The 25,867-nt window shown below is 39.5% G+C and overlaps 1 pseudogene; it reads right to left on the reverse strand.

The window, feature by feature from the left end:
- Positions 1-2,994: 2,994 nt before the first annotated feature.
- On the reverse strand, positions 2,995-25,165 carry LOC100068495 (cytochrome P450 2G1-like; annotated as a pseudogene).
- Between the last annotated feature and the right edge of the window lie 702 nt (positions 25,166-25,867).

Below are 25,867 nucleotides of genomic sequence, written 5' to 3' on the forward strand. Positions count from 1 at the left end.
CCCCCTGCTCCAGCCCCATCTACCCAGATGCACTTAAGGGCACCACTGAAGACCCCAGCAGCCCTCGCAGCCACTGTGGAACCCTGTAGCTTTTGCCACAGAGGACCACACAGAGGGAGATGAGGAGAGAGAGAGAGGGAGAGGGCGAAAAATAAGACTAACAAGAAGAAGACTGGGTGTTGCAGCTGCCCTGGGGACATTTTCACATTCAATGAAGTAAGCTCTTTGGTTTCTTAACACCCACTCAAAAATAGAAGAGAAAGACTTATGACTGTCTTAGTCCATAAGCACCAATAATATGGGAATTTAGAAATTAGAGTCCAGTTTTGGTAGATTGGGTGCATTAAAGTCGCAATATTTCATGCATCCCTTTGATCACGCCTTCCCATACTTGGCTTACACATCTATGGGCTCGGCTACTAGGACAATAGCAAACGTGACAAAAACGAAGGTGTGAAAAAGGGCTTTTTAATTTCTCCTTCTATTCTCAGAACACTGCCACTACTATGAGAAAATACCTGGGCTCACCTACCGGAGGAATGATTGAGTACATGGGAGAGAGCCAAATCCCAGCCAAGGATATTCTAGACCTTCTGTCTCTTAGCTGATCCACCAGCTAACTGCAGATCCATTACTGAGATCAGCCCATGTCAGCAGAACCTTCCAGTCTACCCATAAGTTAATGAGAAATAATAACTTGTTATTTTAAGACACGAAATTTTAGGGAGCTTTGTTAGCAGTGATCACTAACTGATAAATATACAGAAAGCCTAGATCCTCACGTGGCTGTGCTACTAGTGAAAGGGCAGAATAAACAAATCCATTCAGTGACACAGTGAATTGATGAGGGAACTACTTTGTGCCTGTATGGGCTCTGGATGAGGAGGGAAAAATATTACCATAAAATCTGTCATGACAGTCAAATACCACACATTGTTTTGTTGTTCAAAATAACACTGTCAGCATCATTCCAAAGAATCAAATCTAAAGAATAGCAGAAAAAGGAGTACCAGATCAGTGACAACTCTGAGGCATAGGGGAGAGTTGAAAACATAATTAAGTAAGAGAGAGTATAAAAAATAAATTTAAAAAGAAACAAAAAAATTCTAGATATGAAAACCATAATAAGTGAAATTTAAAACTCAATGGGAAATACAGTCAAAGGATGTGAAACGCTTTTACCCTCAGTGTGACAAGAAATAAGAGACAAAATTTAAACACACACACTTCATAGGTGAGCAGAGAGCTGTGGAAGCATCCATACCACAGGAAGGGCACCTGGTTACAGTATGGGTGGTTAGAAGAGTGGGCCTGCTATAGAGGAGAGAATTTGAAGGGATGAGAAGAAATTAGCTACCACCTAGATAACAGTGTGGGTTGGTGGAAGGGTCTGAATTCTGGAAGAGCCCCAGACAAATTACTCAGAATTACACTTCTCTCCATGAAATCCCAGTTTTAAATATTACCCAGAAAGAGACAGTGAAGGCAGGGCTGAAAAGCAGAGGAAAAATCTTGTAGAACCGTGCATTCTCATGGCACTTATACTACTCCCTTTCAAGTTTGAATCCAAAAGTAAATTAAAATTAGATGAACCTGCAATTTAACACGCTTCCAGGTACCCTAAGGCTGTAATATTTGACTAATTCAATAGTCCTGCCGGAACTTTGAATCTTGAGGAAGTAACACAAAATGCAAATACAATTAGGAAGTTGTCAAGAGTGGCAGCAAAGAGTCAAGTGCCCCATGGCAGTGGTGGTCAATGCCCAAGGTTGTGGAGTAAGGGGCAGCGGCAGTAGCAGTGAGCTACTAGATAGCCCTTGGCTGATACATTCTGGTTGTTACCTTGTCTGGGCTTCTCTTCTTTTCCTACTCATATTCTGAGCCTGGGTCTCTAGAAATCACAAAATAATATGAACTTACCGATGACTTTAGTAACCAGTACCCTTATATACTTAAGTAGCCATGGTCAGTTCCTGTCTCCTAAAATTACAAATCCATTTATTATGGGAGCTCATGTACTCAGGAGATGTGAGGTTAAGAGAGAGATTCTGAAGGATGAGGTCTCATGCATGACCCTCTTTCTCTCCCACCCCACATCTAATTCATCAGCAAACACTGCTGACTCTCTCTTCATAGCAGATTCCTAATCCACACGCTTCTCCCCTCCCTGCCTACATAATTGGTATCTGCTACAACCTCCCTCCTATCTATTCTCCATGTAGCAACTAGACTTTGCCTTTTCAAATATGTCACAATATGTCACCCTATGCTCACCAGGAAACACACATCTCACTCAGGATAAAAGCAAAAGTCCTGACTGAGACCCACAAGGCCCCATGCAATCTGTTCGTTTAACACCCTGCCCTCATCCCATTCACTCCTGCACTCTTCCTTCCTCCTCCACTCAAGCCGCACACATCTCCTTGTGGATTTTTGAACACACACACAGAGCCTCCTGCCTTATAACTCTGCTGTTTTTCATCTCTTTGCCAGAAACACTGTCTTCCCAGATATCCGCATGACTTGCTGCTCCACCACCTTGTGAGACCTACGCTGACCATCCACTTAAAATGTCAATCCTGGAATCTTCACTGTTCTAACATACTATATTATCTACTTATTTATTATGTTTATTTTTCATTGTCTCTCTCTCCCACTAGAATGAAACTCCTCAAGGGTGGAATTTTTGTCCGTTTTGTTCACTGATGGATCCTGAGTACCTCAAGAGTGTGCTGTCACATGTTGGGTATTCGATAAATATTTGTTGGGTAAAATAAAATATGAGGTAAGGCTTTCATTAGCTGAGCAAATGGATGGAGCGGGGAAAATTTTGAATTGGAAGTTGTGATAGAAGTTCGGTCTAAACCAGGAAGGTAGGTTTACAAGGGGAGATGACTGATGGAAGGGAGGGGAAATGGGCCAGCAGGATGGTTGAGAATAGAGTGTTACATGGGGTGGGCCGCCAGGTGGGGAATCTGTGGTGGTGGACTGATAGGAAGGCTATTTCATAACAGGAATGTCTAAAGAGTCATTTTAAGTTGTTTTCTAGGCCCTTCAGTGATGTTACATATAACACACAATAAACCTGCTATGCGCAAAGGTCTTGATATCCTGGCTGCTTTTATTTTATTTTATGTGGGAGATAATAATAAGGGAAAAGAATCATAAAGTACATTTGGGTCAATATGAGTGTGGAAGCACAAAGGGACAACATAAAGACATAGAATCTACGACAAGAATTTGCTGGAAACACAAAGCCAGGGCAGAGGTGATGATGAGAGCAAGTCCTCCAGGTTGTTGTTGAAATCTTGGACAGGGCATTGCTTTTCTACTGGACGTAGAAGACATACAGCTCTATATTTTCAGGTGACTCCTGCTGATCTGTAGTCACATGACAATAGCAATAGTGCCTTCTCTTAGGTCTGTTGTTAGAATTTAGGGATATGGGGGGGGGGGGTGCAACTGCCCATGTGGGCAGAGCTCTGTTCTCAATGGTTCCTTCCGTGACTGGTAGCAGGCACACAGTGGGACAGGAGGCATAACTCATAGGTGAGTGGGATGATGGCAAAGTCTGAGACCTGGACTTGATGTGTATGTTTGTGGGTGACACCATCAGGTATAGGGATAAGTTCTGAAGGATGGAGATAAGGTAGAGGAAGAGTTCCATGTGGGCCATGGCCTTGCCCGTGCAGCTGCACTTTCCTGTGAGCATAGGGGAGTGCAAGAGTGTCACACTTGCACAGGGTAATAGAGGCATGGGAAGCGTTCTGGCCCCATCACTCCTCTTAACTTCAGCTGCCTCCTCAGCATCTCTGGGGTCATGATAATATACACTTTATAGTGTCATTATAAAGACTCAGTGGGTTCCTATATTTAATCCTTAGGTAGGATCTGCTGCTTAAAGGGACTCTACAGGTGGCAGCTACTTCTCTGAGGGCTCTGATTCCATTGGATTCCAAGATGGAATAGGTCTAAAGTATCCACAGATTTGAAGGTTCTGTTCATTTCAATTTCTTAAATGTTTATAAAGTGCCTAATTTGTACCAGATACTGGTGAAGAGTAAAAAAGAAAGCTCACACTTAAACAGTACTTACGTAGTCACCCTTCCAATGGTTTGGAGAGATCAATCTCCATTTTACAGCAGGCAGCTGAAATAACTCACCCATGGCCTACAGTTTGTAAGTGGTGGGGTGGGGTCCTGGTTCCTAACCACTGCACTGACTCCCGTTGCCACAGGATTACAGTTAAATTACCACTGTACTGAGATTTTATCCCATGGGTGCAAACCATGCTCACGGGGAAGGTATACCTTGCTACTTGTGCTTGTATGGCTTGCATACTTGAAATGCTTTTAATGTTTTAAAATGGTTGAAAAATATGACAAGAAAAATAATATTTTGTGACACATGAAAATTAAATTCAAATTTCAGTGTCTACTGAAAAAAGGCCTTCTGGGAACCCGGAGTGTCTCCATTTAAGTTTTGTCTTTGGCCACTTTTGTGCTATACAGCAGCAGAAGTGAGTGGTTACAACAAAGTATACCCTGCAAAACCTAAAACAGTTATTATATGGTCCTTTACATAAAAGTTTGCTGACTCTGATTAATGCTTTCATTGTTGCAATTTTGTTTTCCTAGTGAGCCAAGTCAATGATTCTAATATCCTATGATTCCAAGATTCAAAAGTTTATGATTTTTCTATAGCTTATGATGCTATGAGTCAATTCCTATTCAGACCTGGACGTCAAATACAGACATGGTTCTGGGGACATAACTAGCATATTCCTGGAGGAAACTCAGACCATAGAGACCTACCAGAGCAAAAAAGCACAAAGGCTTCAGTCTTCTTGAGGTGACCTTGCCTGTCCAGGGAGTGTTGGGGATAGACGGCACCTGGGCAGCGGAAGTATTTTGGGTCTTTGAGGACGGAGGCAAGCAGGGGAAACACATTGGCGTCCTGGGGTGAAGAAGGGGGCAGTTAGAAGAAACCAGTGTTAGAGTATGAAGTAGGGAAACAGGAGGAGAGAGAGGTGATTGGAGAAAGAGGGGGTGACACTGAAAGTGCAACTCCAACTTAGGAAGAAAGTAGCCTCAGAAATTAGTGTCCTCGGAGACACTGTGGGGAACTCCCATGGGTGCAATGTTGGTCACTCTCTGTATCTCATGGATCACAGCTTCTCTGAAGACACCTTGATGCAGTCACCCACACTTTGGGCACAATGTGGTCCAGTAGCCTGGTCAATCTCTTCAAGGATCTTGGCTGGAAGAGGTCAGAATTCATAGGACAGAAGGTCACAGTGATTATACAAAATCCATTATGCAATAACCAGGACACTTCCTGGCACAAGGAAAGCTTCCAGTAAATATCTGATTATTGAAAATAGTAAATTCAGACTGGATAATGAAGATGAGGCTAGCATAGTTGAGTGGATATGGGTTAGTCTCTCCCATCATCTCTAGCAGGAGAAATCTAACAGCTTGCTTTTAACTATGTTGGAAGGTAGACAAGTTAAAATTGGAGTTTTTTATTTAGCAAGATATTGAGTTTCCTCATTAATAGTTACTCAACAGACCAGACTATCACGTGTTGGAAATGGATTTTATGTGAATCTGACACCAAGTAGAAGGTTATATTAAATAGCCTTACTGTGCTGAGAATCCAAAATTCTGTATTCACTACATCTTGAGGTCCTAAAGTTGAAAGAGTCTAAGGCAGTGGGTTTCTAAGTTTTCTATAGTATGTCTTCCTTCCCGTTGGGAGTGGGAGACATTGGGGAGCGTCTCAAGAGCAGATCCTAAGATTCTGCCTCAGGATGCTTCCCCAGCAGCAGGAATCCATAGTAGAGGGTTGAGCTCACTGATTTTGTGTCACCAAAGGAGAAGTTGAAAGTGGTGAGGACCAGGTTCTTGAGGTTTAATTCAGTGCAGGGATTATTATTATCGTGAAAATGAAGAGGATAGTAAACATTTTCTTTATTTGTCTTCTTATGCCCTCCCTATGTTCAAGGAAGTACTTTATGAAAAGAAAACAGGTGGGTAAACCAACTTAGTGTCTGGGAAAGGATGTTCCAGGTAGAGGAGATAACCAGAGCAAACATCCTGAAGCAGGAGGATATCTGCTGTGTGAGAGGAACAGAGAGGAGGAGGCAAGTGGTTGGAGTGAAGTGAACAATAGGGAGAATAGTGAACAATAGGGAGAAGAGTGGAGTAGAAAGCAAAGTGCCTTGGAAAATTTGGAAGTTGTAGGACATGAGGGTATATAATTCTAAACTTCCAAGTGTTAAAGTTGTCTTACATAAAAATATAAATTTCTAAAATTTGAATATTCTAAAGTTCTATGAGTATAAGTATTAAGCTTCTACATTTCTAAATTCTTAAACATAAAATTTCTCAAATTCTATGACACTAATGTTATTATTCTAGTTTTCTTCAGTTTTAAGTCTCTGGTATATATAATTATAAAGTTTTAACAATGGAACAGAATAGAGAGCGCAAAAATAAACCCACACATATTATTTATGACTGATGAGTCAAAAATATACAATAAGGAATGGATAGTTTCTTCAATAAATAGTGTCTAGAAAACTGGTCAGTAACATGCAAAAGAATGAAACTGGACCACTATCTTACAACATACACAAAAATAACTCAAAATAGATTAAAGACTTTAATGTAAGACTTGAAACCCTAAAATTTCTAGAATAAAACATAGGTAGTAAGCTCCCTGACATCAGTCTTGATGATGATTTTTTTGGATTGACACCAAACGCAAAGACAACAAAAACAGAAATAAACAAGTCGAACTACATCAAACTAAAAAACTTCTGCACAGCAAAGGAATCCATCAACAAAATGATCGTGCAACCTATGGGATGTGAAAAAATATTTGGAAATCATATATTTGACATGGGTTAATATCCAAAATATATAATGAGCTCATATATCTCGATAGTGAAAAGCAAAACAATCCAATTAAAAAATGGGCAGGGGGTTTGAATAGAACTTTTACAAGAAGACATACACATGGCCAACAGGTACATGAAAAGGTGCTCATCGCTGAACACGAGGGTAGCGCAAATCAAGGCCACAATGAGGTATCACCTCACACATGTTCGAATGGCTATTATCAAAAAGACAAGAAATAACAAGTGTTGGTGACAATGTGGAGAAAAGGGAATCCTTGTACACTTCTGGCGGGGATATAAATTGCTGCAGCCACTAGAGAAAATACGTAGATTCCTGAAAAAATTAAAAATAGAACTATAGTATAATCTAGCAATTCTACTTCTGGTTATTTATCTGAAGGAAATGAAAACAGTAACTCAAAACAATTTTCATCCTCATGTTCATTGTAGCATTATTTACAATAGCCAAGACATGGAAAAAATCTAAGTGTCCATCATTGGATGAATAGATAAGAAATGAAATATATATATAGGGATATTATTCAGCCATCAAAAAGAAGGAAATCTTGCCATTTGAGACAACATGATTGGATCTTGAAGGCATTATGTGAAGTGAAATGTGTCAAACAGAGAAAGACAAATACCATATGATCTCACTTATTTGTGGAATCTAAAAACCAAACAAAAGCAGAGCACAGAGGTGCAGGGAAACAGATTCATGGTTGCCAGTGGCTGGGGGTGGGAGGTGAGCAAAATGAGTGATGGGGTCAAAAGCTACAAATTTCAGTTATAAAATAAATAAGCCATGTGGGTATAATGTACAGCATGATGAATATGGTTAATAATACTCCATTGTATATTTCTTCTTTTTTTTTTTCCTAAAGATTGGCACCTGGGCTAACAACCATTGCCAATCTTTTTTTTTTTTTTTTTTTTGCTTTATCTCACCAACCCTGTCCCCCCGTACACAGTTGTATATCTTAGTTGCAGGTCCTTCTAGTTGTGGGATGTGGGACACTGCCTCAACGTGGCCTGATGAGCAGTGCCATGTCCGTGCCCAGGATCCGAACCCTGGGCTGCCACAGCAGAGCACACGAACTTAACCACTAGGCCACGGAGCTGGCCCCATGTTTCAAAGTTACTAAGCGAGTAGATCTTAAAAGAATTTATCACAAGAAAAAAATTTCTGTAACTCTGTATGGTGATGAATGTGAACTAGACTTATTGTAGTGGTCATTTCACAATACGTACGAATATTGAATAATTATTTTGTACTCCTGAAATGAATATAATGTTATATGTCAGTTATATCTCAATAAAAAAAATTGCAGGATGAAAAAAATTTTAAGATTTGATAGTGACATCAATAAGACATAGGAAGAATAGGAATAGAAAGCCTTGGACTCCTCTTTTCCCACAGATACATCAATTCAACACCAACCCAGGGATCAATTCAATTTATGAGAAATCCAGAAACTAGCCGAGAGACTCCTGTACCTGGATGAGTGCAACACCAGTCACTGATAAGAAATTGAAAGGAAAATTGGAAACACTCTCTTGCCACAATCTCCCCTCCTGGCACATCACCACATGATCAAGAGGGAACCCTTAGTTCTCAGACTCTCCCTGAGAATAGAAGGAGTTGGACTGCACACTTAGTGCCCCAAATTTTCTGGGTGCTACCTGAGGAGCTGGCTTCTGTGTCACCCGCATCAGAACACCATCAGGGCTTGGCATTTGCTAGTTCCTTGGGGGCCACAGAGAACAATGCGGTAGTTTGAAGTAGCATGCAAGTACTCACCACAGCGCCCCCTGTCTCAACGAAGAGTGAGTGGGAGAAGAAACAAACTCCAGCTCCCAGCTTCTCCCTGCAGATGGAAAGAGTTGGACTACAGATCTGAGGCCCCACATTTTCTGGTGCTGCTGAGGAACTGCCTTCTATCTCATCTGTCTTGGAGCACTGACAGAGCCTGAGATACACTAGTCCCCTAGCAGCTACAGAAAACAAACTGGTGGCTTGAATTAGCATGCAAGCCCTCAGCACAACTCCTCCTTCCTGCTCAGCATAGAATGAGCAGTTGATAAATCCCAGCTCCAAGCTTCTTTTAGAGGAGGGAAAGAGTTGGACTGCACATATAACATCCCAACTTTTCTTGGAACTACTCAAGACTGACTTTTGTCTCATCTGTCTTGGATTGCTGAGAGGACTCAGTATAAAATAGACCCCTGGGGGCCACAGCGAACAAAGTGGTAGTTTGAACAAACATGTGGGCACTTGTTACAGTTCCTCTCTCTGGCTCAACACAGAGTGAGTGGGTGAAAAAAACACAGCTCCCAGCTTATCCCTGGAGAGTGAAAGAGTTGGATTGCTCTTCCAGCATTCCAACTTCTTGGGGAGCTCCCCAAAGGAGTGGCTCCTGTCCCATCTGTCTCAGAGTGCTGAGGGTACTCTAGAGGCCTGAGGTCTTCTAAAAACAAAGACAGTGGTTTGGAGTAGCATGAAGGTTTGAGAGAACCACAGAAACTCTAGCCAGGTTGATTGGGGAAGATCTCTGTATCTAGCCAATCCATAAACACTGGGAGAGGTGGCGTTTTTTCCTAATGCATAGATACCAACACAAAGAGTCAAGGAAAGTGAAGAAAAATGATCCAAACAAAGGCACAAGAGAAAACTCCAGAAACTGAACACAATGAAACAGAGATATATGTATTACCTGACAGAGAATTCAAAACAACCATCACAAAAATGCTCAAAATGTGTACAATGCTCAAGTTGTACACAAAGTTACAATTTCAACAAAGAGAACATTTTTAAAACAACCAGGCAGAAATATTGGAACTACAGAATATAAAAACTGAACTGAAAAATTCAATAGAGGAGGTCAACAGCAGAGAGTCAGCAGAACGAATCTGAATTAGTGACCTCAAAATCAAATCATTTTAAATTACCCAGTTGGAGGAGAAAAAGAAAAAAAAATGCATGGAAAAGTGGGAAGTTAGCTTGTGGGATTTCGGGGAACCTATACAGTGTACAATATATGCATTATGGGAGTCTCAGAAGGAGAAGAGAGAGAGAAAAATGCAGAAAAGTTGTTCAAAGAAATAATGGCTGAAAACTTCCCAAATCTGTAGATGGAAATGGACATACAAATCCAGGAAGATCAAAGAACATTGAATAAGACAAACTGAAAGAAATCCACACTGAGACACCTTATAGTCACACTGTCACAAGTCAAATACAAAGAGAAATTGGAAAGTAGCAAAACAAAATTGAATTGTCATATGCAAGGGTACCTCCATTAGACTATCGTGTGGATTTTTCAGCAGAATCTTTGAATGCTTGAAGGCAGTGGGATAATGCAGTCAAAGTCGTGACAGAAAAACTACCAACCAAGAATACTATACTCAGCAAAATTGTCTTTCAAAAATGATAAAAATTTTTCCATGACAAACGAAAGCTGAGGGATTTCATCACCACTAGATCTGCCTTAAATGAAGTGCTTGAGGGTGTTCTTCAAGTTGAAATGAAAGGACGCTAAACAACAATACAACAGCATAAGAAAGTATAAAATTTGTAGGTAAAGGTAAATATATATACAAATACAGAAGACTGCATTGCTGTAATGGTGATGAGTAAAGCATTTTTAATTTTAGTATAAAGTTACAAGACAAAAGTATTACTAATAAATAACTAAAATACTTTAATAGATACACAATATAAAAAATGGAAACTGAGAAATCAATAACATGAATTGTGGGAGGGGGAGAAGTAAAACTGTCAAGTTTTTGTATGCAACCGAAGTTAAGATGTTACCAGATTATCATGGATTGTTATAAGGTATTTTATGTACACCCCATGATAACCACAAAGAAAATGCCTATAGCAGTTAGAGGCAAAATGAGAGAGAGAGAGAAACATGTCAAAGCATATCAATATGATAAAAAGGAAAACAATGAAACACAAAGGAAGACAGTAAAAGAGGAAAAGAGGGGCAAAAGAACTACAAAACAAACAGTATACAAATAACAGAATGCAATAGTAAATCCTTCCCAATCAATAATTATTTACAATATATATGAATTAAACTCCCCAATCAAAAGATATAGATTAGCTCAATGGATAATGAAAACAAGACCCAACTACACACTGTCTACAAGAGACTCACTTTAGATTTAAGGACGCGTATACGGTGAAAATGAAGGGACAGAAAAAGATATTCCATGAAATGATAACCAAAAGAGAGTAGGAATGGCCATACGTATATCAGAAAAAAAAAAGACATTAACTCAAAAACTGTCACAAGAAACAAACAAAGACATTATATAATGATAAAAGAGTCAATCTACCAAGAAAATATAACAATTAGAAATAAAAACGTGCCTGACATCACAGCACCTAAATATGTAAAGCAAACATTGAAAGAATTGAAGTGAGAAATAGATGGCAGTATGAAGTATGAGACTTCAATATCCCTCTTTCTATAATACATAGAACAACCAGACAGAAAATTAGCAGTGTATGTGAACAACACTATAGACAAAATGAACCTAACAGACATATACAACGTTCAACCCAACAACAGCAGAATTTACATTCTCTCAAGTGCACATGAAACATTTGCCAGGATAGAGCCTAGGTTAGGTCACAAAACAAGCCTTAAAACTTACGATTGAAATAATACTAAGCATCTTTTCAAACGAAGATGGAATGAAAGTAGAAATCAATAACAGAAGGAAAATTGGAAACTTCACTAAGAGGGGCAATTAAACAACACACTTTTGAACAACCAATGAGTCAAAGAAGAAACCAAAAATAAATTAGAAAATATCTTAAGATAAATGAAAGTGAAAACACAACATACCAAAATTTATGGGATGCAGCAAAAGCTGAATGAAGAGGGAAGTTTTTAGCACAAATGCCTACATTTACAAAGAAGAATAACTTCAAATAAATGACCTAACTTTACACATCAATGAACTAGAAAACGAAGAAAAAGTTAAATACAAAGTGAACACAAAGGAGGAAAAGATAAAAAAAAAATTAGAGCAGAAATAAGCAAAATAGGGAGTAGGAAAACAAGAGCAAAAATCAACAAACTAAGTTGGGTTTCTTTTTGAAAGATAGACAAAACTGACAAACCTTTAGAAAGATTAAATAAAAAAAGAGATAAGACTCACATAAATACAATCAGAAATGAAAGAGACATTACAACCGATAACAGGAATAAAAATGATTGTGTGACTACTGTGAACAATTATATATCAAGGAAATGGATAACCTAGGAGAAATGGATAAATTCCTAGAAACATATAGTCTAGTAAGACTGAATCATGAAGAAATAGAAAATTAAACAGATGTAAAATTAGTAAGATTAAAAATCTCAAAACAAAGAAAATCATAGGACCAAATGTCTTCACTGTTGAGTTCTACCAAAGATTTAAGGAAAAATTAATGCCAATCTTTGTCAAACTCTTCCAAAATATTTTAAAAGGCACACCTCCAAATTCATTTTATGAGACCACTATTACCCTGATACCAAAGCAAGACAAAGATATCACAAGAAAAGAAAAATGCAAGTCAATACCCATGATGAACATAGATGCAAAAATCCTCAGCACAATACTACCAAGGTGAATTCAACAGCCCATCAAAAGGCTTATACTCTATGATGAAATTGGATCTATCCCTGGGATGCAAGCGTGGTGCAACATATGAAAATCAAATAATGTGATACATCACATAAACAGATGAAGGATAAAAATCATGTGATCATTTCAATAGATGCAGAAAAGTGTTCGGTAAAATTTATCATTTTATGATAAAAAGTCTCAACAAACTAGGAATAGAGAGATATAACCTGAAAATTATAAAGGCAATATTTGAAAAGCCTGCAGCTAACAGCATACTTGATGGTGTAAAACTGAAAGCTTTTCCACTAAGATGAGGAAGAAGGCAAGGATGCCCACTCTCATCACTTCCTTTCAACATAGTATTGGAAATCCTAGCAAGAGCAATTAGGCAAGAAAAAGAAATAAAATCATTCAAGTCAGAAAATAAATTAAAATATTCTCTGTTTGCAGATGACATGATCTTATATATAGAAAACCTTAAAGACCCCACAAACAAGCTATTAAAATGAGTACATTTAGTAAAGATGCAGGATATAAAATCAACATACAAAGATCAACTGTGTTTCCATATACTAATAACAAACTATCCAGAAGGAAATTAAGAAAACTATGCTATATACAATCGTATCAAAAAGAATAAAATACCTAGGAATAAACTTAAGAAGTGAAAGACTTGTACATTGAAAAATAAAGTACAAAACATTGGTTACAAAATTAGAGGACACAAACAAATGGGAAGATATCTTGTGTTCAAGGATTGGAAAACTTCATATCATTAAACTATCCATACTACCCAAAGCTGTCTACAGATTTAAATCAATCCCTAAGACAACCTCAAGGACATTCTTTACAGAAATAAAAAAAAAATTCTGAAATTTATGTGGAACCAAAAAAGATCCCAAACAGCCAAACGAATCTTATTGAAAAAGAACAAAGGTGGAGGCATCACCCTTCATGATTTCAAAATATATTACAAAGCTGCAGCAAATAAAACAGTATGGTATTGGCATAATGAAAGAAATATAGATCAATGGAAGAGAATAGAGAACTCAGAAATAAATCTACTCACATATGGTCAACTGATCTTCAAAATGGTGCCAAGAATAGACAATGAGGAAAAGATAATCTTTTCAACAAATGGTGTTGAGAAAACTGGATATCTATGTGCAAAAGAATGAAATTGAACCTTTACCTTACAACATACACAAAAGTCAACTTAAAATGGATTAAAGACCTAAAAATAAGATCTGAAACTGTGAACTGCTACAAGAAAACATTGTGGAAATGCTTTATGAAATTGGTCTTGGCAATGATTTCATGAACATGACACCAAAAACACAGGCAACAAAAGCAAAAATAGACTAGTGGGACTACATCAAACTAAAAAGCTTCTGCAGAGTAAAGGAAACAACCAACAAAATGAAAAGGTAACCTACAGAACGGGAGGGAATATTTACAAACCATGTATCTGAGAAGGAGATAACGTGCAAAATGTATAAGAAAAACCTACAACTCAATGTAAAAAGCTGATGAACTGATTTTAAAAGGAGCTAATGTCTTGAATAGATATTTCTACAAAGAAGACAAACAAATGGCTAACAAGTATGTGAAAACATACTCAATATCATTAATCTTTGGGTAAATGCAAAGCAAACCACAATGAGGTAGCATCTCACATCTGTTAGGATGACTATTCTCAGAAAAACAAAAGACAGGTGTTGAACTTGTGAAGAAACTGGAACACTTGTACACAGTTGGTGGGAAAGCAAAATGTTGCAGCCAGAATTGAAACAGTATGGAGGATCTGGAAAAATTTAAAAATAGAACTGCCATATGATCCAGCAATCCCACTTTTGGGTACATAGCCAAAAGAAAGGAAATCAGGAACTCAACGAGATATTAGCACTCCTATGTCATTGGAGCACTATTCATTTTTTGAGATTCAAAGTTTTACCTAAAAATATTCCAAGAGTTTAGACTTTTACAGTTTCTATATTTTATCTCTAGCTGTAAGCAACCATGTAAAACTATAATTACTATTTTATCCCAAACAGGTTTACAAATAGTGTTAGAGTGGCAGGCATCATGAGATGAGAGGAAAGGATTGGGAAAGGAGAGTAGCACCTGCTAAATCTTGATGAGGAAGCAGTCAATGAAGTCCCAAGGGTTTTGGGGGTCAAGGGATGTTTCTTTGATCTTTACCTCAGAGGCAATGACGTCCTTGAGCTCCTCTATCAAGTAGTAGACACGATGTGCCATCCTGGCAAATATTGCACAATTCCAGAATACATGCCACAGAGCTGTGGGAACTAGGCAAAGGGAATTTGTCAGTGATGGGCACCAGGGGCCAGCATGGGTTGAGCCTGGAGGCAGACAGCTAGTCTAAAAGTCCAGCACTGAGTTTGAGAATTAGGTGAGTCCATTTGCTTCTTAGAGACTCAGGACTTATTTGTACTTTCCTCTAAATGTTTTGGGGAGGATTAAGTCAGGTATAGGCAGACGCTTAGTTAACTGAGGTTGGGGGTGAACTGAGAGGTAACCGGTGGGCACCTGTGGCCAGGGTGTGCTCATCTCAAGGAAACTCTTATTGGTCATCCACAGTAGCTTCAGGAATTTCTTGTCTTCACAGTTGAAGTGGCTTCCAAAGATGACAGAACTGATGCTGTTGCTGACAATAAAGCTCAGGAAGAAGCCTTATTGGGCCCCAGGTGATAGAAATTTTCTATGTTGGAAGCAATGATGAGCAGCATGGGATGTGGAATCATTTAGTTGTGGCTATGAGTCATGGCTTGGCTGCTTAGAAGAATGTGAGTCATTTCAATTTTGTGTGCTGAGTCTAGATTTCCCACAATGCAAGTTGGTTTAATAAACACTTCATTGGTTGATAAGGACTCAAAATCATTATGTGTGTTAAATATTTAGCATGGTGTCTGGCATGTGGTAAGCACTCAACATGGGCTAGCGAGGCTTATTGCTATTTTTTGTTATTCTTTCTATGCGTTTGTAGGAAGAGTTACATACTTGGGAAAGAAGTTCTGGTAAGGGACATAAAAAAACGAATGCTTGATTTCTGAGTCCAGCTCTACCACTGATGCCATTTGGTCTATTAAGAAAATTCCTCCCTAGGCGTCGGTTGCACCATTTGCAAAACACGATGCTGGTCTTAGCTCAAGGCATTTGGGACAATTTCTCCCACATAACTCAAACACTGACAAATATACAATTTTACAAATGACTATTGTGGGTATAAAGACATTCAAAACTTTCATGTAGATTCTCTTAAGCCATCCACAGAGCTCAGGTGAGAAGTCTCTGATTTAGAGAAATTTGTCCCTCTTTCACTCATTTATTTATTTTTGTATTTCTCAACCTCGGCATCTTTTCTATGTATACCTCAGTGTTTTCTAAACTTATCATTGGGCAGAGAGTGGACTTCTTTAAAAATGTAGTGAAACTTTGATTTTATCTGCACAAAAAGGCAGAAACTCATGCTTTGGCAAATTCTGCATGCAATTTCAGGGGCTCACAGACTCCCTGCCATGCAATGATTAAACTTTCTGGACACAAGGATCTTTAAGGGTCTTTCATCTTAACTTTTAAAATGGACCCTGACTGGGAAAATCTGTGAATGCTAAATTAATCTTTTCTCATCCTCTCCCAATCCAGAGCTTTCTCCCGCCAACACCTCTCCTTTGGAGACTGAACTCACTACAACCACCCAGTATGCTTGTAGCGCTCCACTTGTTGGCATCCATACCACTGGTGTTATGAAATTCTTCAAGCAGAAATCCAACCTCCTCCTGGATCCACTCCTCAATGCTCAGCTTTCCCATCTTGAAGTCTCAAAGGAAGGTCAGGGAGAAGTGTCAGAGAATCATCCATTGTTCTCTTTTAGCCAGACCTACACCTGCCAGAATCTCAGTTTTAGGCTCCTGCCTTCCCTTCTGTTTATGCCCAACCTTATGCTGGACGGGGAGGGTGCCAGAATAAGAAAGCTCTAGACTCTATTCTCAGTGAAGCCCCTTCCAACCTCCCCAGGCTCAATGGGGAGACCAAGTCATAGACTGAGGTTGGAGGATAGGGAATCAGGCAAGGAATGTTTCAGTGAAATCAAGGAGAGCTTCTCAGAGGACGTATTTGCAACTGGATAAATAATGGGCTAGATGCATTAGAAGGTAAAGGGAGGGATAAGTGCTATGTGAAGTACTCTGAAATGGAGAGACTTTTCTCAATACCACTTGGATTTTCTAGACATGCACATTTATGTACAGTTAAAATCACACTTGGATATCAATGTATCTACACTAAAGAAATTACCATGTAGTCAGAAACTTCCAGGTATGGAAGGATGGTTGAGTTGATATTTGTAAATTAATCAAAAGAGTGGGAGGAATGACCAATGTAAGTAAGAGTTTATGACTGGATTAAGGGACAGATGGGTGAGTGAAAGAGTAAATGGATGAGTAGAGGGGAAATAAGTGGACTGTTTGAGAATCAGATGGATAAAAGTTTGGAAGAATAGATGTATGGAAACATTAAGAGATTTATTAATGAATGAATATATGGACTAACTATGGATGGATTAATGGATGGATGGATGGATGGAAGAATGGAGAGAATGATGTGAGAGTATTTGGAATTGAAGGGTGTGGGCAGTTAGAGATGTATGCATAGGTAACACTAGACCAGGATCTACCTAAATGAAGGAGGCAGGTGCCTATGTGTAGTGGGTATGTGTGTGTTTGTGGAGGAAGGTTAGAAGTAACCTTGGCTGTGAGGATTTGATTGGGTACATAAATCATGTAGTTAATCTATTAAAAATGAGAACGGACATAACACAGCAGGTATTCCAGAGCCAGATGGTTTGGGTTCAATCCTGGTTCTCCCACTTACTCACTGTGTGATATTATCAAAACTTTCCTACTCTAAACTTCCTTATTTGAAATTCTATGATGCTGTTAATAGTTCCCTTGAAGGTGTCAATGTGCTAGTGAATGTTTAGTACTTATGAAAAATCTGAGACACAAGAAAGTGCATTACAAACATTTCATTTTTTATTTTTTTTGCTGTTGTTATCTACCATGACATTGGGACTTTTGCTCTATTGAAGGCAATTCTCCAGGACCACTGAGCTCATCTGCTCGGTATACCATGGCCTCCTTCACTGCTTCATGTCCACATAGAATAACTACTGGCTGGGGACCTATGTACATGGTGAAGACTGGGCCATATTTCACCCTGAGCTGGGTGCAAAGGAAGACAGAACAAGAGGAGGATTATTGACCAACCAAGAATTTTAGGGTGGAGACTCAGGGGGACACAGATGAGGAAAGGGGGATAAAGGGTAAGTCCTGATGTTGGAAGGACTATTGAAAAAGAAAAGCAGAGGAGCCTTGGCTCCTGTGATCCTGGGTGAGCCCTTTCCTTCCCAACATTTTCCCAAGCTTTAGTTTTCTCATCTGTAAAATTACAGACTTGGGTTAGACAAACTCCAAAGTCCATTCTTCTCTCTCTGAAATGCTAACCATCTAGAATCCTAAGATTTCATGTTACTGAATCTCAAAGTTCAACCTGAGTGTAAGAGGCCTTGTGTTTAAGAATTTAAGGTGCTGTAGTTCTAAAGTTGTGAGATTGTGAGAGTGTGAAGTTCAATTATACTAGAAGTCTACATTTCAAAGATTTTAATATTCTGGGACTCCATACTCTAGTTTGGCATGTCTGTGTTTCAAGGAGTCTGTGGTTTAGAAGTGACAAGCTTTTAAGTGTATCTGGCTGTAAACTAGTTTTTCTTCGGCCTGCCTGAGAGGAGAAGAGAGACTCAACCTGGTGCCGGTCAAGAGGTGTGTCCAGGGCATCATGTTCTGCCTGAACGGATTCTGGGAAATCAGCTTATACTGAAATCTGAACACCCCGGGATTAAAATTTTCTGGGTATGGACACCATCAGGGAAGAGATTGCGCTATCCAGGGGATGGTTATATAACCAACAATCACCATAAAAGGCAGATTGCATTCACCCAAGAAAACACCTTGCCCTTTCCCTTTTCTTCATATTTCTAGTCCTCAGGTCTAGACCTCTAAACTCTGAGGTGAGGTCAACTCCCAGTTTGAACATCTCTTTGTTAGTGCAGAGACAGTGGAACATCATTGTAGCTTAGTGCAATTAAGAGTCAAGCAGGGTTCAAGTCTCTGCCCTATCGTTTCCTCATTGAGTGAGTCACCTAATTCATCTCTGGGCCTCAGTCTTCCCATTTATCAAATAGGATAACCATACTGTCTTCCAAAGGCTTGCTAGGGAACAAGGATGACTCCTTTGCCTTTGCCAGACCTAACTCATCTGTTTTTTTTTTAAATATAAAAAAGGGAGACAAAGATTCAGAACACCAAGAGAAATATATCATTAGACAGCCCCTCCTTTTTCTACTCAAGATAATATTAAGTAATAATAAACCAAGATCACCTGTATTGGTTTATCTGACCTTTGCTGTTGAATCTGTGGAGGTGTGTGCATTTGTTTCCAAAATCTAAGATGTAGAGACCACTTCCCAGCCCTAATCTCAGGAGAGAAATCCAACCTGGCAGTTTGTGAAATGATGTGTTAATTACACAGATGTTCATTTTATTTTCTTTGAAGAGTTTGTTAATATATTGTACATTCATTTGTACATATTACAGGCTTCAAAAGAAATTAAGCATTGTATTCCTGGACCATAGGGGATATACTTAAACATCTATAATAAATCTGTAATAAACATCCATAATAAATAAACATTTCTATGAGAGGCTAAAATGATACACATTTGTTATACATAATTTAAACAACACAGTAAAGGATAAAGAAGTAAAAATAACTTCTATGGTAGATTAAATTATTGTTCAGAAATATTTGTTCCTTCTTTCCCACCATCCCGATGAACAGAGTGTATGTCCTCACACCTTGATTTGGGGATGGCCTTGTGACTTTCTTTGAGTAGCAAACGTAGAGTGATCACAGACTTGAAAAGCACCTGAGCGACTTCTGGTTTCTGGTCTGGCGTGTAAGGATCTCGAAAGTCATCACTCCATCCTAACAATGAATAAAAAGCTGAACAAAGTAAAAAAGCAACAAGTCTTCTTAGATCCAAGAAGTGAGGTCACAGCACAAAGTGTTGTCCCCAAAATTGGAGAGACTGACAGGCCAATATAGAAGATCACAACCCACCAGACTACAAGTCTCTATGGGCATCAGTGCCGGGGTAGGAGAATCTAGCTGTAACTGACAGCTAGGTATGAGAGGTTCATGGTGGGCCAATCTGAGAGATAAAAATTCCAGGGAGACTCGGTCATTGGGGGCCCCCAAACCATTGTGAGTTTTATCTCTGGAAGCTCTACCATGTTCTCACATTGAATATCAGGAAAATATCTTCATCCTTCTGGCAGAAAGACAGGGAAAGGAACTATTTTGAAATCCAACTGAGAATTCTGTTCTTAACAAATTCTGCCCTCAGAAGAAACTATTTAACCAGAGCCTAACCAGCTAGATTTTCTTTATCAGAGCCTAACTGACATAGGGAAGGGGAAATACCCAACACCAGCCCATTCTAGCCATCCTGTCCCACCTAAGTGGGAAGACAAAACCTGAAAAACACTTGTGAAGCTTGCAGTCCAGACACAGGCTCAATAAAGAACTGAGACCTAATCATAGGATCATAAAATGCCTCCCCCCTCCTCACACCTCACCACTACTTTACTAAAGGCCTATTTACAGCAGTTCTTTGACTGAGTCATCAAGTCTGGCTATCAAGAAAAAACTTCAGGATGTACCAAAATGCAAAAAGTAGTTTGAAAACACAGAACAAGCATCAAAACCAGATTCATACATGGCAAACATTGGAATTATCAGACCAGGAATTTAAAGCAACTATGATTATCATGTTGAGGCTTCTAATGGATAAAGTAGACAGCATGCAAGAACAGATGGGCAATGTCAGCAGAGAGATAAATGCTGTAAGAAAGAACCAAAAAGAAATGCTAGAGATCAAAGGCCTTGCAACATAAATGAAAAATGTCTTTGATGGACTTATTGGTACACTGGACGTGGCTGAAAAAAAGAATCTCTGGCAACAAAGGAGCAGAGGGCCTACAATGGAGAAAAGAAAGTCTCTTCAACAAATGGTGCTGGGAAAACTGGACAGCCACATGCAAAAGATTGAAAATTGACCATTCTTTTTCACCACACACGAAAATAAACTCAAAATGGATCAAAGACCTAAATATTAGGCCTGAGACAATAAGTCTTTTGGAAGAGAATATAGGCAGTACACTCTTTGACATCAGTTTCAAAAGAATCTTTTTGGACATTGTAACTCCTCAGTTGAGGGAAACAATAGAAAGAATAAACAAATGGGACTTCATCAGACTAAAGAGCTTCTTCAAGGCAAGGGAAAACAGGATTGAAACAAAAAAACAGCTCACTAATTGGGAAAAAATATTCACAAGCCACTTATCCGACAAAGGGTTAATCTCCATAATATACAAAGAACTCACACGGCTTAACAGCAAAAAAACAAACAACCCGATCAAAAAATGGGCAGAGGACATGAACAGACATTTCTCAAAAGAAGATATGAATATGGCCAATAGACACATGAAAAGATGTTCATCATCGCTAATCATCAGGGAAATGCAAATCAAAACTACACTAAGATATCACCTTACACCCGTTAGATCAGCAAAAACATCCAAAACCAAGAGTGACAAATGTTGGAGAGGTTGTGGAGAAAAAGGAACCCTCATACACTGTTGGTGGGAATGCAAACTGGTACAACCACTATGGAAAACAGTATGGAGATTTCTCAAAAAGTTAAAAATAGAAATACCCTATGACCCAGCCATCCCATTACTGGGTATCTATCCTAAGAACCTGATATCAGAAATCTCAAGAGTCCGTTGCACCCCTATGTTAATCGCAGCATTATTTACAATAGCCAAGACGTGGAACCAGCCTACATGCCCAGAAACTGATGATTGAATAAAGAAGATGTGGTATATATACACAATGGAATACTACTCAGCCATAAAAAAAGACAAAATTGGCCCATTCACAACAACGTGGATGGACCTCGAGGGTATTATGTTAAGCGAAATAAGCCAGTCAGACAAAGACGAACTCTATATGACTCCACTCATAGGTGGAATTTAGTATATTGATAAGGAGATCTGATCGGTGGTTACCAGGGAAAAGGGGGGGTGGGGGGAGGGCACAGAGGGGGAAGTGGTGTACCCACAACATGACTAACAAAAATGTACAACTGAAATCTCACAAGGTTGTAATCTATCATAACATTAATAAAAAAAAAATACCTTTCAAAAGTTTCTTTAGTCACCAACAAAATGAAAGTACCTTCACATTTTACTACAGAAATGCAAGATCTTTTGCTCAGTGCAGAGATAAATCTTAGACAGAATTAAGTCCACCATCACCATATATATGCCACAACAGCAATATTTAAATAAGAGTACACCACAAAAGAACGCATAATCTTTAGAATAATCCAAAGAATGGGATTTCAAAATAACCTTTGTAATTTAAAGCACGGTTGACAAAGTTGTTTTAAGATAGTTATAGAACAGCTGGTCTAATTATTGTGTCAAGTTTCAAACCTGGATTGGTCGGTAGAAGAGCTGCTCTAAATAAGGCTGTTGAATTCTGTGGAAATTCTCTATGGGGCTGCAGTACAAACTTCTTAGATATACGTTCCTACAGATATTTGCCACCTTCTCAAAATTCACTCCTGCTACCAACATGAAAAGGACAGAGAAAGCCAAAACCTCCAATAAGTATATATCACTTGTCACATGGTCATCTACACCTTACCTACTTGAAAAGCTTCTTTCAAGCACCCCAATTCTGCCTTTCAAGCACCAGCCCTTAAGTTCATCAGCATCTTGAACTTCACTGAGCTGAGTCGCGTGCCATGGCTGAAGCTTCCATTGTTTTTAAGCCACCTAGTTTGTGATGCTTTGTTATGGTATCTAGGAAGGTAACAGCCCTAGGAAGCTAATACATCCATCAACAGATATATGGGTAAACAAAATGCGGTATATCCATACAATGGAATTTTATTCAGCCATAAAAAGGAATGATAGCATGAACCTTAAAAACATTATGCTAGATGAAATAAGCTAGACATGAAGACCATATATTATATGATTCCAATAATATGGAAGTCAAAAATAGAGAATATATAGAGACAGAAAATAGATTAGTTATTGCTTAGAGTGGGAGTAGGGTGACAGGGCAGGGGAGAGATACCTAAAAGGTATGAGGTTTATTTTTGTGGTGATGAAAATGTTCTAAAGTTGACTATGGTGATACTTGCATCACCTATCTATGAATATACCAAAAGCCACTTAACTGTATACTTTAAACTTTTTTAAAGAAAAAAAAATCCACTGCAAAGAAAATGGCCTGTCTGACTCCTATATCCTGATTGGTTCTTCCTACTAGTGACAGTATAAAGATGACTGACTCACCTAATTTCTGAGAAGAATTTACTCCAATAAAACAAATTATTTTCAGGAAATAAAAGGGATATCAACTCCTTCAAGCCTGTCTCCTACTACCTGCTGTCACCCCAAACCACTTGAGTCTCTCTTATTCCATCATATCTTTTGACACTATGTCCTGTGTTTCCATCAGAGCCCTGATCACTCTGGGCTGTCAATGCCCAGAGATGAGTCAATCTTCTTTGCTGTACTGTTAGTCCCAAGTAGTCAGTAAATGAATCTATCCTGGCCACCGTTATGTCATCAGGTCCTTCACAGGGCCCCACTTGGAACAGGGACCTGTGTTGAATGATTACAGTACCTTATAGCCCTCAGAATTTCTAGGAATTTCTAATGGGCTGTCCTCATCGATGAAAATGAAGGCTCTTTTGAAGGTGTAGATCTCTTCAGTGCTTTACCCAGAGAGAAAAGTTCAGCAATTCTCTCTCCTGCTTCAAGTATTAGATCTGTACTTAAGATAATTTGAGAAAGGTTTTTCACAGCTAAGAAACGTTTGATGACCATTGGACTGTATGCTTTAAGAGTATTTGTAACTGTTTGTAATGCTATGTTTATGGAAGGAGTACCAAGTCTTTAATGATGAGTGCTTGTATGTTTGTGCCTCTGGCAGGCATGGAGAATCGCCACTCAGGTCTCCCTTCAAGAAAGAACTTGCTATTCAGCTTCAAGGAGTGCAGTGAACTGACAGCCTCCAGCAGCAGCACCTTGAGTATCCACTTCAGCCTGGAGCAGAGTTCAGGCTCCCCCAAGAAATCTTCAGCCAGTGACGGAGGACACCTGGGGTACAAGCATGACCATTTCTTTCTTCTTTTGTGTGAGGAATGTCTGCCTTGAACTCAGATCTGTGGCAGTCTTTCTCTACTTTGTATTTGGGATGCCTCCACAGCAAGGCTGACAAGTGGAGTAGGTCCACGCCTGGCATCCAAACCTGTGAACCCAGGCCACTGTCGTGGAGTACACTGAACTTTAACCACTCAGCCATGGAGCTGGGCCTCAAGGCATGATCATTTCTTGCCCAACATGAGACATCTCTAACAGCAATCTTCACTTCAGAGATACCCATTGGATGGATTGCAGGTCTCTTATCTCTGCATTATGGTCTGAGTTGCTCCTTGCCTAATTCTGCTTCCTCCCTTCTTTCCTTTCATGGATATGGTGTCAGATCTGCATCCTAGTCTGAAGACTTTTCCTGAACCATTCTTCTTGTACTTCTCCATCTTTTGTATTTCACACACATTGCTCTGCAATAAAATCATGCACTCTTAACTCCATTTAAGCTTCTGCTTCTCAGAGGACCCAATTCACATAATGTGCATCATGGCATTTGTTATGCATTACATACCCAGTCTCAAAACTCTCTTACAATTTTGGAAAATTCCCTATTGTATCTCTTCATCATGAGAAAGTCTTTGCCTCCCACCACAAAAGCTGAAGGAGCCGTTGATTCTTCCTCCCAACACCCTGAGCCCTAAGGCTTTAACTGTGACAATGGCTTGGTTAATTGGATCATCCTGCCTGGAACTTTGATTCTTGTCTAAGGAAGTGACACAAAAGCACAGACACAATTAGGAAGTTGTCCACAGTGGCAGCAAAGAGTCAGGAGTCCCATGGCAGTGGTATTCAGTGCCTAGGAATAGGTGGGGTGGCAGTGGCAGTAGCAGCCCCTAGCTGGATGGTTCTGGCCATTATCTTAGCTGGTGTTCTCCTGGCACAGTCTCTTTTTTTTCCTACTCATATTCTTTGTCTGGTTTTCCAGAATTCCCATTGATTTTGTGAGCTAACCAGTTGCCCATCTGTAGCCAACAGGCTTTACTGCTTAAAGTGGCCAAATTCATCTTATGTTGATTAAAAATAGCAACCCTGAAGTGTTACTGGACCTGAAGGTCTCTGGGGTAGGGGTGTGGCTAGACTAGAAATGGTAAAGGATGAGCTGTTATCCCTGGAGTGACCCCTGAACCTTCTCTTCCTCTCACACCTGATGTCCAGTACATTAGCAAATCCTGCAACTTCAGACATCACAATAGATTCCCAAATCACCAACTTTTCCCCACCTTGACTGGTTCTGCTGTGTCTGAGCCAACATCACCGCTTGCAGTAGCCTCCTAATTGGTCTTTGCTTTTGTTCATTCCCTCTCCCTCAGTCTACTCACCATACAACAGCTAAAGCGAGCCTTTTAAACATGTCAATATATGTCATCCTATGATCACCAGCCCCCAAAGACCTCCATCTCACTCAACTCCTCATTGAGGTGCACAAGGCCCCATACAGTCTGACCTTTTAACTCTGTTCCCTCATCTCACCTAATCCTACACTCTCCCTCCCTCCTCCACTACAGCCACACATGTCTCCCTGTGGATTCATGAAAACACAGGTGGTCTTCTGTCTTATGACTTTGCTTTTCTTTTTTTTAAGATTTTATTTTTCCGTTTTCTCCCAAAAGCCCCCTGATACATAGTTGTGTATTTTTAGTTGTGAGTCCCTCTAGTTGTGGCATGTAGGATGCCACCTCAGCATGGCTTGATGAGCGGTGCCATGTCTGCACCCAGGATCCGAACCAGCGAAACCCTGGGCTGCTGAAGAGGAGCGCATGGACTTAACCATTTGACCACGGGGCAGGCCCAACTCTGCTGTTTTCAATTGTTCTGCCAAGAACACTCCCTTCCCAGATATCTGCACAGCTTGCTCCTCACTACCTTGTGAAACCACCCATGACCCCCAATTTAAAATTCCAATCCTAGAATTCCCTATCCCATTTACCTACTTTGCTGTTCCTATATTCTGTTT

Source organism: Equus caballus, chromosome 10 (assembly GCF_041296265.1).
Source record: "Equus caballus isolate H_3958 breed thoroughbred chromosome 10, TB-T2T, whole genome shotgun sequence".
Taxonomy (NCBI): domain Eukaryota; kingdom Metazoa; phylum Chordata; class Mammalia; order Perissodactyla; family Equidae; genus Equus; species Equus caballus.